Source organism: Sciurus vulgaris, assembly GCF_902686455.1.
Source record: "Sciurus vulgaris genome assembly, chromosome: 13".
Taxonomy (NCBI): Eukaryota; Metazoa; Chordata; class Mammalia; order Rodentia; family Sciuridae; genus Sciurus; species Sciurus vulgaris.
In genome coordinates, this window is record NC_136474.1 from 81272360 (window position 1) to 81291410 (window position 19051).

The following is a 19051-nucleotide window of genomic DNA, read 5'->3' on the forward strand; positions in this document are numbered from 1 at the left end:
GAAAATATTTGATTAAAATTAAATATACTCAAGGTGTGTGATGTGACAAATTAATCAACACATCCATTACCACTCATGCTATACATTAGATCCCCAGGACTTGTTCATTTTATAACTGAAAGTTGTTTCTTTGGGTTTTGTTTGGGTTTGTTGTTTGTTTGTCAGTTCCTGGGAATTGAATCCAGGAGTGCTGTACCACTGAGCTGCATATGCAACCTTTTTATTTTGAGACAGGTTTTCACTAGGTTGCTGAGACTGGCCTCCAACTTGCAATCCTCCTGCCTCAGCCTCCCAGGTTGCTAGGATTACAGGCATGCACCATCACTCCCAATTCATAAGTGGAAGTTTGAGCCTCCATCTCCCCCATCCCCTGGCACCCACCATTCTGCTTTCTGCTTCTTTGAGTTTGATTTTTTCAGATTCCACTTAAAAGTAAGATCACACAATACTTGTCTTTCCACGTATGGCTTATTTCACTCAGTAACAATATTCTCTAAGTTCATCCATGTTATCACCAAAAAGCTTCTGTGTTTTTAATAGAAACATCTCAAAAAGGTGAACAGCATAGCAAACCTTGATCTCCAATCACAGGGCTCCATAGCCCCTGCTTTTCCACCCATCATACTTTTTCATTTCACAGGAGGAAAACAAAAATAAGAAAGCATACACTAAAGCCCACGATGCTGCAGAGTGACTCCTGAGTTGGTCCCTGTCCATAGGTGCCATTGCGTCTGGTTCATGAAGTCTCCTTGCCACACTCCCTCTCCTCCCTCGTCCACCATCAGATACAGAGAGGGAATGACTGAGCCAGTAAATGCAGGAACCTGGAGCCCTGAGTGACAGTGTGGAAGAGAGAAACCCCTTTCCTCAACCAGCCCACACTGGATTGTGATGTGGAAAGAACAAACGTTTATCATGCTAAGCTACCAAGGTTTGGGGCTGTTTGCTAAAGCCCTTCTGCTTCCAGCCACTTAGCTCCTGTCCCATCACAGGAAAGTCACTTAACCAGTTTTCTGGCTTGGATATTTTCATTGTTTGTAAATAATGTCATGACTGGGGCTGGGGCTGGGGCTCAGTGGTACAGCCCTGGCCTCACACTTGTGAGGCCCTGGGTTCCCTCCCAGCACCACACAAAACTAAATGAACGAAATAAGGTATCACGTTCATCTACAACTAATCCATGCATTATCGGGGGACAAACCGTTTCACAGCTCTTGATTCCCTATTGCCAGGCGTATTGCCTCAGGAATACTACAGCCAATGGGTGTGCTCAGGGGTGCAGGCTGTTCCGCCATCCCCGGCAGTGCTGGGTGTCACTGCCCTTAGGTCCTGAACGCCGAGGCAGCAAGGAGAATGCCTGCCTTTCAGGAGATTTTCCTGACGGCAGGTGCACGGCACTTATCCTGGTGGGAGATGCTCCACCACAGAGTCTGTGGTGTGCAACCTTTTGATCCAGCAACCCTCCCTGCCTCTTCGCCCTTCGGCCTGCCCTCTGATCCAGGCAGCCGCAGGGACATTCACGTGTCCTGCAACAGGGAAGTGATGACATGGCAAAATGCAGTAAAAGGAATCAAGTTTTCACTTCTGTTACAAAAGAGGCCTCTGGAAACGCAGCAGAGACTGGCGTGAAGGGGGGCAAGCTTTCTGGGTTTCAAAGCCTGGCTTTTGAGCCAAAGAAGCCTCAGGCCTGAAGAACTCAGGGCATATGGTTTAGGCATAAATAATAGATTTGGAAGAATACGTGATCCGTCTGAGCCAGGTCGCTCTGCCCCAGGCTAGATAAAGTTGTTCTGGACCAAAGCAATGGAGGAGCAGAGGAGGAAGAAAGGGGCCTAAATGATGGCTCCCCAAGGCAGGGGCTGAGGCGGGAGCAGGAGCAAGGTCCCTGGCACTCCAGTAGTGCCCCAGCAGTACCCTGGAGAGGGCGGCGTGGACAGGCTCAGCCATTCAGGAAGGTTCCTGCAGAGGCGCTGTGCTGAATGCTCTGGATAGGGCAGCGATTGGAAAAGACCCAGACCTTGCTTCTGTGGAATGGAATTTTCATGGAGGGAAAACAGATGGTAACAAACAAACAACGCGTAAAGTTGGCTGACTGAATCCAAGGCTAAGGGTTCTGTAGCCTTGGATTCAAGCATCAGATTTTAAATGATAGGAAATTGCATGTGAATTGAACATATACGTATTTTTTCTTGTCATTGAACATATACATATTTTTTCTTGTCATTAGTCCCTAAACAATACAGTGTAAGAGCTCCTTATGCAGCGTTTACACGTACAATCTCTAGACCACTAGAGACGAGATAAAGAATACAGGTGAGTCTATGGCCATACCACCCTGAACACGCCGATCTCGTCTGATCTCGTAAGTATACAGGTGAGCACGCATAGGTTATTTGCTGATACCACACCATCTTATATAAGAGACCGGAGCATCTAAGGATTTGGATATCTGTTGGGGAGTTTTGGAATCAATCCCCCTACCCCTCCAGGTACCAAGAGGCAACTCATATATGTGTGTGTGTGATATATATAGATATATATATATACACACATATCTAATCACTTTGAAGACAAGTGAAACAGGGCATAGAGCAAGGGACGGTGGTATTGTTTTCAATAAGGTGGTCAGGAAAGACCTCCAAAAATGTGGCATTTGAACAGTGAAATGGGAAGGGAGTCATGAGCATACTTATGCCAGAGTATTTGGGGAAGAGAGAACAGCAAGTCCAAAGGCCCTGAGGCAGGCAGTACTGCATACTGGCATATCAGATCTGTAAGGAGGCCAGTGTGGCTGGCGCAGATGAGAGGAAGAAAGGAAGCCAGAGAGCGAGCAGGCGACCAGGGCACGGGGATCAGACCAGCCGAGGCAGTCAAATTAACACAGAGCCATTCTTCCCAGGGTAGTTTCTAAGTCCCAGAGGGCTCTGAAGGGCCAAGGCAATAAGGACGGTGTGCCTGGCGGGTGGTGTCAGAGCTGCCTTCACAAAGATGTGGTTGGTGGGCCCCGAACGTCCCACCGCTCCCTGCTGGCTCCCCGTGGAGGCCTTGGGCTTCCCTTCCTCTGCCTCCCTCTGGTCTAGCCTCAGCACTCAGCAGACTGTTGCCTTCCTGGGCCCTTGTGGAGGTTGACGCCAAGCAAAGGTGACAGGGAGGCTGGTGTTGGGCTCTGGACACCCCTTCTCCCCGGCTTTGCACCCTCCCTGCTGCCGAAGGCCACAGTGCTGCAGCACTGGCCACCAGGGATGTGCCACGGGCTGAGATCCCCACCCTTCCCAGAGCGGAGCTCAGACTGAAGCAATCTGATTATGCGAAGAAATACACATACACTGAAACGTGAATTAGCCTCCGTGGAAGTCAGTCACCAACGGGAACAAGGCTGCCCGGGGGGACACAGCCCCTTTCTCTTTGGCACTTTTTACCTATCTTTCCACTCTGGCAGTCGAGTGCACGCACCCGCACACACTCCTACGTGCTCCGGGAAAAGCAGGGAGGGGAACGTGGCACCGGCTATTGACAGACGGCCACGTCTGTTCTAAATGGACTGCAGCACGGCTCTCCTTTGCATCTCCAAGGCCGTTTGGCATAACCCCATTCATCTGCACGGACTGTCAGCTCCTCTCTCCCAGACTTCTCCCGTGACCTTCATTTCATTCCCTGCTCATGCCCGAGTGTGGTGGCTGAACTGGATTGATTAAAGTTTTAGCCCTGTCTTGTTTTAATTCAAGAGCTAAACAGAGCATTTAAATGAACTCAGCAGCACCGACTGTCAGGACTCTGGGATCTGGTTAACGTTTCTCCCTCGGCAACCTCACTCCCCATTACCGTCGCTCTGTCTTCAGGTTGGCTTCTGGGTGAAGTTCTCTGTTGGATAAAATGACATCATCAGAGCAAGTGAGAGTGGATTAATGTTCTCCTCCATCCATCCATCCATCACCAGAGATCCTGGGTTCATTACATGTGCACCAGGCACCAATACACTCCACGTCCCATGATTCATTCCCAGGTCTAATGAACCAGGATTGAGTTTGTCAGTTCCCCCAGTTTTGACTAGAAGGGATGGAAAGTTTTTCTTACCCAGGCTTTGTTGTTGTTGTTGTTGTTGTTTTTAATTTCTAGAGAAAGATGATGTGGAGAAGAGGAAAGAAAATCCTGGCACAGTGACATAAATGTCAGAGCATGCTCATTCATCATTTCCATTTACAAACACTATGAGGTCCCTTACAAAAGCTGCACAGGGGACTCACACCTTTTCCTCTGTCCAGGTCTTCAGTCCAATTGCCATTTTTCAGGGAGTCACCTGGTCCCTCCAGCCTGTTATTCTGCTATAATTACCTATGGTTCCTTTTATGACAGGAAGAGCAGAGGAGAGGCCCAGGCACCTGCTACCCAGGGCTGGGTAGACACATAGCTTCACACTGCATCCCACGAAATTCTCAAGGGTCTGCTTGCCCATCCATCCTTTCGTCTGATCATTCATCCGTCTGTCTATCCATTTGTTTGACTCAGCAAATATTCATCACTTGGCTTCTAGGGGGTAGGTTCTGTGACAGGTGCTGCGCTTTTCAAATATACCTGGGAGTTTGTTTTTATTCAGGGGTAATGAGGCCAACTGAAGGGTCATGGAAAAATAATATTCCTGCAACATCGCCCCCCAAAGAAAAATGGAGAGAGGTGCGACTCAGGAGGAGGGAGGGGGAACTAGCCAAGGAACAATGGGCTGGGGGAAAGGGTTGGATGCTGAATGCTGGGCCCTAAACCATGACCTTCCCCCACGGCTAATCAGTCCTAAATGGAGGCACAGCAAATACCAATGGGCAAGACCTGAGTACTCATCCCTCCGGATTTGGACTCTTATCTCCCTAGACAACAACGAGTTTCAACCTTTTTACAACTACCCTCCTAAATTAAAGTTTTAACCTGTTCAACTAGCCCCTGATTGTCAAAGCTGAATGTACACAGCTCCCAATGATTACATCACTGTACCCTATAAAACCAAAATCCCCTCTGTAACTGACGGCCATTTTCCCATCCAGAAAGTGGACCCCGACAGCGCCCGAGTTCACGAAGGAATAAAGGCTTCTCTGAATTCCTTGAGGTCTGCTTCCCATCCTTTTGCGCTTACACCAACAGATTAGGGCACAACCACCACTGAAAAAATAACCTGCTACTTACAGTTCCCAAGAAGAGGGGACATAGGTTGCCATACCATGTAGGGCCACCTGGGGAAGCACCAGGGTCTGTCAGGAGACAGGGTTGGGAGAAATCATGGGGCAGAGCCTTTATTATGGTTCTCAGGGGAGGAACATGCAGGTAAGGCAGGGTAAGCTGCTGAGCAATTTGAATAACTTTGGTGGGCTCTGGGTTAAAAAAGTGGTCCCAGTTTCCTGACTCCATACTGGGTGACTTGGGGCAGCCTGAGTCTGATAAAGGGTGGGCAGATGAGAGCACGGGCAGGGATTGGCTAGTCTGCATATCAAGGCAGTCCTGCAGCCAAGCAGTTCGCTATCTCTAGGAATTTTCTGACCTTGGCAGGGGCATTCCCCCTGTGGATCCACAAGACCCCAACATGTTAAAGATCATGAAACACAGAAAATAAGAAACATGATTAATAGATAGGATTTCACCAAAAATGATAATCTCTGTCCTTAAAGAGCTCACAGGCCACAAAACACACTATTGCTGTAAGGCACAAGGAATTATGCCAGTCACTGTGGGGGATGTCTGTCAAGCACATAATCTTCCCATTCTTGGCAAAATACCCCAGATCTAGTGGGGTAGGTACCTCACAGGTTAGGTTTATCATTCATGACCCCACATGCTGGACATGGCTAATTGGACCAAGGTGGATACCTGGACCCCAGCTCAGCCAATCAAATGTCTTCCTACACTGATTTGGGATTAGGACAGACCTGTGTGGATGGGAAACAGTGAGCTTACTGTATAGACCAGTAGTCCCCAGCCCTGCTACAAAGTAGGGTCATCTGGGAACTTTTAAAGCCAAGGTCTCAAATCAGACCACTTAAACTAGCATCTCTGCTGGTGGGATCCCAGTACCATCCCAGCCTGCCTTACTTTGCACACCCCACAAAACTCTGAAAGTACCACCTGATTTGTTGTGTGGATGAGACGGGAACTGTGCCATAATGGTTTGGATATTCTACACATCCACAGATCATAGAACATAGCATTAGGAAGAGGCATTTTTAATCAATGTTCTCCAACTAAACTTCTAATAAAATGAATGTCCATCAAAAGATGTGCAGTGCACCCAAGAAGTCAATACATCGATTAACCAAGAAATATTTTTATAGAGGGGATGAATGAGAGGAAGGACAATGTTCCTAATTTAGCTGGAGAGGGGGTTTAGATGTTGCTGTGAATATCTAAATATATATATATATTTACACATGCACAGTATGTCTGTTTGATTAATAGGAAAAAGCCAAGCTAGACACACACTTGGTGAATGGTAGACCATGTGATCAGAAAGAAAAGATCCCTCTGGGCTCGGCTGGTCTGGGAAGCTTCTTGCAGGTGGGGGCATTTAACCTGGTCTTTTAAAATAAGGTGGGCTTCAACCCAGTGGAGAAGGCAGGACATCCCAGGGCCCTGGATGGGAAACCAGCTCATGTGTGCACATGACAAAGAGCATCTGCTCCCCTGCCCCCCATGAGAAACAGGCACCAATCAGAATTTCACTGCCCTCTCCCCAACCTAAATCCTCCTCCTTTCATTCTTCTCCCACAGCCTGGGGTTTTGCAGGATGACTTCTTTTCCAATCATGAAATCCAGAGAAACTCAGGAGCCTAAACTACCACTGACTCAAATCCAAGAAAGCACGAGTTGGAGACAGGCAGGGTCTTCTGACTGCTCTCAGACCTCAGGCGTCAGAGACTGGGGAGACAGGAAGCCTAAACTCACCTCTGCATGGTGCCACCTTTCCTAGGCATACGCACACCAAACAAGGGAAACCTGCAGACAGTTCAGTCAGACTGTACCCTCTTTCCAGTGGCCACTTTAGCAGATGGCGATAGGCAAGAGCTCAGCTGCAGCCACATGGATCTTCCCAGGAGGCAGTTCCTAAACCTCAGGCCTGGAGCAGGTATAAAATCCACTAGTCCCAAAGAAAAGATGCTTCCCAAAGAAAAGACCCTCTTCCCTTCCCCAACCTCTCTCTCCACATCCTTATCTGGACCCCAATTCCCCAGCTGTAGCTGACTCCGGACTCCCACGTATTAAGCCTGGAATTCTTGAATGTCCACTGATCCTGCCTAAGGCCTTCTGAGTCAGGAGTATGCCCTTCGCCTGCCCTTGGAGGAGCTCAGACTTCTACACATCCACTTCACCTTTAAAAACATCCCTTCCCTCCACTTGGTTTGGGAGTGAAAATAACATGGGGACAGATGTGTCCCAGTCACCCTGGCCTGGGGCTCGGTTCCCCTCTGCAGTCAGAGCAGACTCTGACCTCCCTCTAAGGACAACCCCTCCCTGCTCCCAGGCCTGTTTATCCCTCCCCCTCCCCACCCCCCATTGGCGGCTTATTTGTAGCTGCAGGCTGAAAGCCGCTCACTTGGCTTTGCTCCTTTCTGCTGCCGTGGAGCATTTTCCATGCCACTAGGGAGTGCAAATGCTCCTCACATGCATTTTTGAAAGACCTTGGAAACCTCTGCATAAATCAGTAGAAGTTCATTTATGGTTTTAGAATATTCTGGATAATTTACTTGGTGTCAAGGATCCTGAGCCCATGCCTTCACTTTTCCACCTGGGCCCTGCAGGGCTCCACTGCATTTCCCTGGCATGTTTGTTTTGGTTGGCCCTGAAATGCTAGCCGGCCACAAGGAGACCTTTATCATTATTCCAAATAGAGCTTCCCTTTCTAATGACACACTCCTCGGAGGTTTGACTTGGAGCCAGGGCTTCTTCCCTTTTAAAAAACCAGCAGCTAATATAGAGCTCTTCCTTACAAGCCACACAGGCCACGGCTCTCAGGTTTCAGCCTCGCTCTGCTGCCCTTCCTGTGAGTTTGAACCCTGCAGAGCCAGCAGGCAGACCCTCCGCATAACCTTGCACTGTCCTCATGCTGACTGCAGAAGCAGCCAGAAAAAATAAGCCCATTTATGGTGACCTGATAAAACAACACTTCACACCTAATGGTCTGCAGCTAGGCGTGTCTGAGCGATCTTGGGCTTTCCCACCAGAAATGGCTGTACAAAAATGCAGCTGACATTTTTAGCAATTGGCCCAGTGTCCACCCCAAGGTTCTTTTACATCCTCCCTGGCTATGTTTTGAGAGATTTGGAAGGATGGGCGCTGCTCCCTTCAGGCTCTCTCAGTACTTCCTCTCTCCTGGATCACATGACCAGGCCCTAAACTCCTGTCCTTGGAGGACAATCAGAATGACACCTTTAGTGTCTGTGCCTTGTTTTATGGCCTCATGACCTTGTGCCCTTTGGAGTTCAAAGGTCACATCAGGCAGCAGGCCAGGAGGTTTTTGATGTAACCTCTGAACCCTGGAAAACAAAAGAGCAGAGGCCCATGGAGACAATCCATCTAAAAATGATCCTATAAAGAATGCAACTGTCAGCCCAGAGCATGCAAATCACCTAACATTTTTATGGCATGCCCTGCTAAATCCAAACCTACAGTCAGGAGAGGGACACAAACCCCATGGTCCCCAAACATAAATCAAAGCTTGAGAAAAGCAGAGAAATGAGTTTACACCCAGCTCAAAGTGAAAGGATTTGCAAGAAGTGATTTATAAATGGGTTTCTTCTCAGCCCCTCCCCCATCTTCACACACGTACTCTGCTACTCACCAATACCACACCACCACCAGAAAATCGAGCTTCGCCAAAGGCTTACCCAGAGGCTGAGCCTGCTCGGGACAGGTATGTGAGGCTCATCAGAGGCCAGGGACTTTCTCCTTGGCCACCAGACCCGTCCATGGTGATAGCTGAAAGTCAGTAGCATAGGCAGTCAGTAAGAAAGACTTGCCATTTAGGTGAAAGGGTGGTCTTGCAAAAAAGGTCACATTCTGTAGAACAGATGTCACCTCCCATACAACACAGACTGCCCCTCAACATAATACCTGGCACACATGCACCCAGAAGATCAGAATAATCTCTAAATTGATGATAAATACTATCTAAATAGCGGAGAGCTGACAGGACATGCCCCTATTTTCCGTGACTACTGAAATTTTGTTGTTTTGGCTTTTTTTCTTAAAAGGAACACTTGGGTGCGTGTGTCTAGATACTAAATAAGACGCTGATGCTGGGAAATAGCTATTGAGAACTTTGCCAAAAAGTCTGTATGAGCGAAAGTTCTGGTCTGAGACCAGAATCCTTTTAAATGAAGATTGGGCTTGCAAATAAAATGTGTCTTCTCCTGTAGTGAATGTGAACAATGGCGGGTGCACAGGACCCTCCTGGCAGAGATCCTACTGGAAGACTCTCATGCAGCCCTGCCTCACCCAGGTTCCTCCTTTCCTCTAACTCTGCACCGAGGACTATGTCACTGGGAATAGTAAATATATTTTTAATTCTGTCTGAACAGTATCATAACCAATCCTAATTTAAAAAAATATATCCTGAACAATGGAAACTCAAAGCAATTTCAGATGAAATAAGAATCTTAGGAAGAACTCTAGAAAGCAAGAATCCTGGCCTAACAGTCAGAAACCCAATGCTGTGTGACCTTGGACAAGTCACTTCACCTCTCAGCTTCAATGTCTTCATCTGTAAATAACTGTACTTGGGTTCTTGGGGGCTTGCTCTGCATAGGCTCTGTCTAGGTACTGGGGCAACTTCTCTCTTGTCAGACTTAATACTGTATGATTTCTCTATTTTCTGAGAGAATGCATTTAGGAACAATCAAATAGACTAAATAACTCCTTCTCTACCCCTATTTTTAAATCCAGGGATTCCACACCTGTTTCATTCTCAAAAGTGAAATAAATAAATAAATAAATAAGTGAAATAAAATCTGCTGGCAAAGGCACCGTTATTCAAATAATACCTGAGAAGCAAATATGATTTTGAAAAATTCTGCAAAATTCTCTGTGCTGTTTTGGAAGCCCCATCTAAGGAATATATGTGAATTGTGCTAATGCTGACCAAAAACAAGAGTAGCCAGAGTCTCAGAGGCTTCCTGGAGAGTTTAAGCCAGATGTAAGGTACAAGACAGTTGTGGTTGGAAGGTCAGGACCTCACCCTGTCCAGTAACTGCCTCCCTATTTACTCCCCAGCCCTTCAGGAGGTTCCAGAGCCCCTCAAGAGGTTGGGGTCTCACCGGAGGTCACCAGACTAGTCAGAAACCATCAGGACTCAAGTCCAGGTTCCTCTTCTTCCACTACCACTGTTACATCCTCAGCCCTTTTTTATTTTTTATTTTGACATCAGGTCTTGCCACATTGCCCAGGCTGGACTTGAACTTGCCATCCTCCTGCCTCAGACTCTGGAGTCACTGGGATTACAGAAGTGGGCCACAGTACCCAGCTATGCTGAGATTTTCGATTAAATAAAATCATCACAATATAAAGTTTTGGGGAACATTGCTTCCATCTATGAATTACTGCTCCCTAGGTATTGAAAAATCTTTGTGCATGTGTAGTCAGGGGATGTAAAAGCCCTACTGTTTTCCACTTTCTGAAGGAAGACACCTTTCTTCCATTCTCCAGGCCCCACAACGACCCTCAGGTGAACATACTTTCAGAAGCACACGCATGCACACACACACACACACACACACACAATAAACCAAGAAAGGAAGGCGAGATCAGTAATGAGAGAGCCCACTAATGGATTGGCTTAAGTATAGAACAACAGCCCATCACGGTTGTAGAAAATAATCAATCAAGCACTTAATTTTAAACATAAAAGTAAGCTGCCAGGAGACTGTTAATAGATAACCAAATAAATTAACAGTCGTAGGTGGGATTTGAAACCAGGTCAGATTTTCCACCAAGCTCTGAGTCCCATGCATATAAAGGGCCTCTCCAGCTTGGCACTTGATCTCACACTGTTTCAAAGTGGGAAATCTCCTTTTAGCCAATATCCCTTCTCAGCGGGCTCATCACTTCAGGGAATTGTCCTTTGTGCGTCTTCCATAAATTTTATAACACCACTACTTTGAAATATTGATGGGCAGCTTGGCCTTGGCCCAGGCCCACAGTGGGTTAGCATGGACATGAAAACCTTCAGGAGGGCAGAAACAGGAACACATTCCCCGCTGACCTTCCGTAAAGGGACAATATGTAAGTACAGTGGTCACCTGGGCTGAGGCCTGGCTGGCTTTGATGGACAGCTCTGCCCTTAGGAGCCAGCTCAGAGCCACAGACACTCAGACAAGGCTCAGGGACCTGCGGACCAGAAAGGGTAAGTGAAAGCCACACACAATCCCCCAAATTGTTCTAAGTTGAAACTCAACTTTCTCCAAGCATTCAAATTCTTTCCAAAGTTATTGATGAATAAAGATAAACAGCCTTCGTTGAGTCTGTCTTTTTTCTCAGCCTGTGACATTATCAAGACAAGTGACCAAAAGTAGCAACAATAAGGAACATAAGGAACAGGACAAGAGGGCTGGGGTTGTAGCTCAGTGGTGGAGAGCTTGCCTCTCACATGTGAGACACTGGGTTAGATCCTCAGCACCACATAAAAATACATAAACAAAATAAAGATATTGTGTCCATCTATAACTAAAAAATATGTTTTAAAAATTTAAAAACAAAGTAAGACAATGGATCCCTAGATTCCTGGAGGCTCTGTCAGTCCTCTGGCTTATATTCATTCTGCCATCACACTCTTTTCATAATACAAATACAAAAAACAAACTGCAGAATTTCATAGTTGCCACTGAGAATAAAGAACAATAGTAACAGTCTAATAACCAAATTAATAGCCCAGGTTAATGATAGCTGCCATTTATTGGACCTTTAACACACATGCACAGATGCATGCACATGCACACATACACACACCCTTCCTGCACTAAATATATTATACATGAAATTTCATTTAATTCTTTTCTTAAAACTTCTGCAAAAATATCTTTTGATCCAGAAAAGCACCTCCAGGAATTTTTCCTCTGGAAATGATTGTGGAATTGTCCAAAGATTATATCTATAAGGATGTTTATCAAATCACTGCTTAGTAATATGCAAAAAACAAAAATAATAAAAAGTTGCAATAATCAAGAATTGGTTATTGGGTTATAATATACCCATATGATATTGTTCAGACATTTAAAACTATGTCATAAAATATGTAGTGACAAATAAAATATGAGATATTACTAAGTGAGCGATATGGACCATATGAGTATTTTTTTAAATTTAAAGAATGCATAAAATATGTAGAACTAGATTCATCAAATCTCATAAGATCACAGGTAAATTTCCACTTCTTTTTATCTTCTTTTAATTTTTTAATAAATTACAGCAAGAAAAGTATTTTTAAAAATTATGACCTAGGTACTCCATCCACATATTGATAGATGTTAATGAACTTAATAATAGCCCATCACACACACAAAGCCCTTTCCAGTCTCAACTGTGGTTTTCCACACATTGTCTCGGGTGATTTTCACATCAACTTTTTCAGATTGAACCTGAGAAAGAACAGATGTTTTCTAGTCCTAAAGATTTTTAAATACACAGAAAATTCTCAAAAGAATAGTGTGAAGAACAGAGGTCCTCTCTGTGTGCTACAGGCAGCAGCACCAAGGCCTGTGTGAAAGGGCCGACCTTTGGCCACAGTCCACAGGACGCACTCTAAGCCTTAACGTCCATTGCGAGCACACAGCTTCTACTGCTCCAACAGGAATCTGCCTGCTTCTGCGTCCTCCTTTGGCTTTCCCCTTCATTAGTCCTTAGGTTCTCAAGGATTCTTCTTTGCTTAGGACAGGAAAGGAATGGAGCGTCAGAACATTCCAGAACACATGGTAAGCAAGATCTCTGACAAGGAAGAATCAGCAGTGTGATGGAGCTGGCCCATGCCAGCTCATGAAGGCCAATTATTGGCATCTCTTCCCACTCCATGATGTACTGACAACTTGGAACCAGCAGCAGTGGGAGCGTTTACATGATGGAAACCAGCAAACACATAAATCAGGGCTTTTTCTCCCAGAGAGCCAGTTGTTAAACAGTTACCAGCACACCACTGGCTAGTCTCGGAAAGAAAAATCTGTATATTGGAACTGAAGGTTAACCTATCCAGACCCCTGCTTTAAGTGTGATTATGTCTGCATAGACTATACTGAGTGTTATTTAAAAATGACAATGTATTATTCAAAACCATGTTTCTTCTTCAGAGTCAAAGATACACCATCTAATACACTTTTTTATGTCTAAACTTCATAGACCCAAACAAAGACTGAAAAGCAAGACAGCCAAGCTCTATGCAGGGACAGAGAAACATCCTGCTCACCAGCTGGTACCCCACCAGTCCTTGGACCACCTCCTCTGGCACTTGAACAATCCCTACTCTTTCAGCACTTGAGGACAACTCAGCTGGGCATACGTGGCCGGCAGATAATCCAGTCCAGATGTGCTAATGTGGGCAGAAAATAAAGGCAGGAGCAATGACTGCACAGAGCCATAGTCTGGGAGAATCCATTTAAATTTTTTTGAGAAGAGATTGTAATCAAGCAACCACATACCCTCAAAACGCTACCTCATGTCACACGGTGGCAATAAAATGTTTGCTCACGCTCCTGGAGATGCTTGGCTCTCAGGAAGGTAATGCCAGGCTAACCTTTTCTATTGGACACCACCATGGCTCAGCTTGGTACTTGGCCTTTAGGGGATACAGAAGGGATCAGCCATAAAACCCTGGAGATATTCCTAGCTCCTGAGGATCAAGGGATTACAGTCAAGGATAACGCTGTATCAGGAAACAAAAGGAGGTATCTCAGAAACAGAGTAGAGCTGAGAAGAAGCACACAGAAGTGAAAGGGCCATATGGAGCTGTTGGTTCCATTTTGGTCAAGTTCTGAAGCAGGAGAGGTTGGGATTAACTGATATATTTTTTTCTTTTCTGTCATGTAATTGACATGAGAAAGACATGAATAAAAGCAACTCCTGTCTTCACAGCCTAACTGTGGGAAAAGATGGCCCTGCCTCAGGACAAATTGCAACGGCACACCCTGAGGCACTGGGGTATGATGGTGACATGGTGATGGGTCCTTCTGGTGCCAGTGAAATGCCTGGGTCGCCTTCAGAAGCCAGCTGGAGTTCTGCAGCTCTGGACGCAGTGCCCGCTAGGCCTCAGCGCTCACTGGGCCCCATTCGATCAGATTGTCATGGTCATCCCAAGGTTTGGTCCTTCCAGAGGAACAGATGTGAACAGATGGCTCCTGGGGAACAAAAGCAAGGACACAGAGAGCCACTGCCTCATCTGAAGAAAGAGCAATTCATGTTCCCCTCAACAAGTACCACTAGTGCACGTGATCCTCACTCGTGACGGTTTTCCAAACCCTACTTTCAGACAGACCACTGCCGTCGTGAAGTTCTCCCATCCAGCCCAACTGCTGACTGGGATTCTAAGGCCCTTGGGTTGTTTGAAGACAAATGGAATCATACTGGAAAGACTAAATGCCTAGTCCCTGTGGGCTAACTTTCCCTATAACCTAAAGGAGAGCCACCTCCCAGTGAACCTGGAGAACAACTCGAGTGCAATCTGTATGTGTCATCTCCAACATCCTGGAGAAGTACCCTACAGGGCAGTGGTGTGCTGGGAAATGTCACCAATCAGCAATCTGAAAAAACAATCTATGCACACGTGTCAGTACATGTTTATTATAAATGCCACTGGTCTAAATTTACAAATAATAACAGAAGATACTCAAATAACAATCAATTCTTAAAGCATTCTTTTGCTCATTTTTACCAAGCTCCTGAATCTGCAAACTATGGTTACAACTGACAACGAATATAACTTTGACATGAATGTTGATGTTTTCATTTTCATTAATGAGTAACACAAACACTAGACAACTTCTTTGTACATCAAATATCACTTGTATAGCCAGGCATGGTGGTGCACACAGCTCTGTAACTCCAACAACTCAGGAGATTGAGACAAGAGGATCACAAGTCCAGGGCCAGTCCTAGGAACTCAGCAAGACCCTGTCCCAAAATAAAAAATAAAAAGGACTAGGGAGGTAGCTCAGTGGTAAAGCCTCCCTGGGTTCAATCCCTAGTACCTCACACCCCAAAAAAGTCACATGGCCAAACTGGATAATAGTTTTCAAACACTGAAAGAATGCTTACTCATGTGTTGGTGCCTTTTACAATGCAGTGTCCTCAGAGTCAGAGAGACAACTTTTAAATTACATTAACATTTTCTTCATCACTTTGTTAAGTGTAGATAATCAACTAAACAATGACTCAGTAAAATAATTACTAAGGGATGAGTTTTGAGTGCTATCTTGGCTTTTTTTTTTTTTTTTTTTTTTTTTTTGGTACTAGGGGTTGAACTTGGGGGCACTCGACCACTGAGCCACACCCCCAGCCCTTTTTATATTTTATTTAGAGACAGGATCTCGCTAAGTTGCTTAGGCCTCAGTGAGTTGCTGAAGCTGGCTTTGAACTCTCGATTCTCCTGACACAGCCTCCCCAGCCCCTGGGATTACAGGTGTGCACCACCGCACCCAGCTACCTTTGCTTTTAATGTATATGTGTGACACATAATTGTTAATGACTGTTGTAGTTAACAAACTGAGAATAAAAGCCAGCACACAGTATGCCCAAGTAGTCAACCCATCCCTCATCTAGAAGTTCCTTTTAAATAACGAAAAGAAAAAAAGATAAAATACATCACAAATTCTCAGGGTAAAGTCTACCATTTCTCAACATGACAGGAAAGTCAACTTCTGACCCACAAAGAGACTGGAAGTGGGGAGGCTGGTCTGTGTGTTCCTGTTTTGTTTCAGGAGCAAGTCACTAAGAGTGTGTATCTGGAAATGAAGTGTCAGAGTGACAACTCGCATCAGAAACAGAACCCAGGTCCCTGCATGAGGGCTTATAACAAAGACTCAGACCAGGCTTTCTTCCAAAAATGTTTTTAATTTCAACGTCCATCTTAATGGCCTACTATAGACTAATTTAGCCAATAGTTGTTATTATACTAAAAATGGAAGCTAATGATTTCCACTAAAAACAACCAAGTCAGTATTACAAAGAATAAGAAACTGATTATCATGGGTGCATTTGTTTCCCACTTCCTTTTCCCTGTAGAAAGGCTTAATAAGATTTCCACATCAAAAGCAAAACCATTTCTTCCTCTCCTGGGACCAGAAAGTATTACAAATGTGTTCTCCAGAGGCAGCTGCCCCCACAGCTCCTCTCCTAAGACTCACCAGGCACGGAGTGCACCACCTGCGCCTGCTCAGTGTCTGCCATTCAACATGTGAGGGCACCTCAACTTCCTTTCTTTGAACACCCACAGCACCCAGCACTTGGCTCATTGCTATGTAGCTTTGCACACTTTATGATTTCCCAAATAAGTGCATTTTGAAAAAAAGCACAACTTTTAAGGCAAAAGTCAGATAACAGACATACCACGCAACTATCTAGCTGGAGGAAACCTGGCAAAAAAATAGATCAAAGGTTTTCAGGTGCCACTGGCTGAATTAACCAGGAGTGCTGGAAGTTAAGCACATGAAACCTCAACATAATTATGATAGGATTAAGAATTTTAACTGGCAGTGAGTCAAGCAGAATTCAGGTTTCTTTCTTTCTTTCTTTTTTTTTTTTTTTTCCAGATAGAAATCACATTTCCTTTTACTTGAGTACTTCATTCACACTGTTTCCTCTCTTGGCAACAATTAGGTCTGAACCTCTCAAGAAAACTGCATGGGACCAGAGTGAGAGCCAATGTGAACACAGGTCCCAACAAACCAGGGCTCTCAGAACAGCAAAAACCAGCCTCTCCTTTCACCAAGGAAAAGGCTAGGAATCAAACCATCCAAATTTCCACCTTCTAAATGTAGAAAACCTAGAACTCAATGCAAACACAGAAACCAAAATTTATCAGGAATAGGCAAGATGGTTTTTGAGAAGACTCACCCTGACCATCTGGCCTCTTCTATTAGGAATGGCCTCACTCCAGCATTTTTGAAGAAAGATGTATTTTTGTTTCTATTTCATTTCCCAGAGAGGAATAAAATCTACTAAAAGGGATAGAATGGATCAAATTAAATCAGCTCACTCACAAAAAACATTCCCAGATAGTGACTTTCGGTTGCCGAGAATGCTCAGCAAAGTATGTCAAAGTGGCAAAACCTCTCAGGGCAATCTAAGAAAAGAAGTCAAAGGTGGCAAACTCATTCACTGACAGGTGTAAGTAGAACACACATACCTACAACCCCCATTGTTTTTTCAGTGTATGTGTCAAGGGGCCAAGACACCCTGATCATCAAAACGAGTTATTTTGTACATTACAGTGCACAGAACAATAGAGGCAAAGACACTTTCTCAGAAGGCAGGTGACTCAAAGGCTTTTTGCAAAAGGTCCATGACACAGGAACACAGTGCCTGGTGGCCTTCATTACCTGGTCCACTCCCTTTGGTTGCAGTGGCCTCAGTGGGAGCACTTCCTCTACACATTTTGCTGGCTTCTCCGCATCTTCCTCCTCATCCTCTTGGGGATAGAGGTCCGGGTATTTCTGCATGCACTCCTGCATGGCCTGAAACTGGTCTACACAGTCTGATCCCTTGATGTCCTCCGTGCAGGTTATTCATACAATCATTGGGGTCATGAGTCACCAACTCTGCATTGCTGGGAGTTTCGTGGTCTTCTTTAGTCACAAATACCATGCAATCTTCCCCTTCCTGCCGGCAGTAGGCCATGGTGGCTCCGGGCCCGCAGCTTCTGAGTAGCGGATAGTGGCTACACCTTCACGCCTTGACCTTCCTCTCCCAGGCAGGATGGGCGGCTGAGGCCTATGAGCTGCCCCTTGTAGGCCTGCCTCTGCGCCTTCCCCAGGATCCAGGTTTCTTGAGCCATACCAATATTCAGTTTTAATCTGTTTGACATATGTACTCTGAAGTCATATATTAGTTTCTATAAAATGAAATTCAAATATTAGCGAAAACTATCTGTACCAGGAGGAGTTAATGAAAGGACTGGTTACAAAGGAATCTCTAAAATTATTAGACAATTACAATAAAATTCCTGTGACTAATAATTGCAAAGCCTTTCTGGGACATGACCTTAATTAAATATTTTTAATTTTATAACTTCTAAAAATGAAAGAAATGATTAGCTTTCATCTTCCTCTTGAGGAATCCCCATATTGCTATTTAAAAAATGATGAGCTCACTAATCCTTTTTTCTTTTGGTATTGGGGATTAAACCCAGAGGCATTTTACCCCTGAGCCACATCCCCAGCCCTTCCTTTTATTTTATACACACACACACACACACACACACACACATATATATATATTTTAATTTAAAGACAGGGTCTTGCTAAGTTGCTTAAGGTCCTAGTTGCTGAGCTGAGGCTGGCTTCTAATTTGCAATTCTCCTGCCTCCGTCTCCTGAGTCACTGGGATTACAGGCATGTACCACCATGCCTGGCTGAACTGCATAATTTTAACAGAAGGCCCTAGTTTCAGGGTCAACTCAATTTGTTTCCTGCTTAATGAATTTTCCATTTCCATTTAATGTTGGGAAGCATGTTCCTGTGCCATTTTCAGGATCCTGACCAAAGGGGTTTCCCAGGCCAGGTGAAAGGATTAGGTGCATGTCCCCACCCCAACACACGCACACACACACACACACACACACACACATGCACACACACCCTAACCACACTAACACTTTCTTTAGGCCTCCAGCTTTAAATTCTGCCCTCCGGCTACAGCCTCACCATGTGGCCCCTTGCTGTGTCCCTGCCCACCACAGAATGGAAGGCAAACACCCCAGAGCCTCAGGACTGCAGGTGCCATGGAGTCATCCACACCCCTGGCAGGCTGCAGGTCCTACTGATGGCTCCACTTGGGGAGTGGCAATAGCCCGATGGTCTCACCTCATGGTGTCATAATGTTA

At 45.3% G+C, this 19051-nt stretch overlaps 1 pseudogene across 1 annotated transcript; it reads right to left on the bottom strand.

Annotated features, from left to right (window-relative positions):
- Nucleotides 1–17472: 17472 nt before the first annotated feature.
- LOC306642644 (mitochondrial intermembrane space import and assembly protein 40-like) lies at nt 17473–18780 on the bottom strand (annotated as a pseudogene). Its single transcript has one exon. The product of its transcript is annotated as a mitochondrial intermembrane space import and assembly protein 40-like (transcript).
- Nucleotides 18781–19051: the final 271 nt, after the last annotated feature.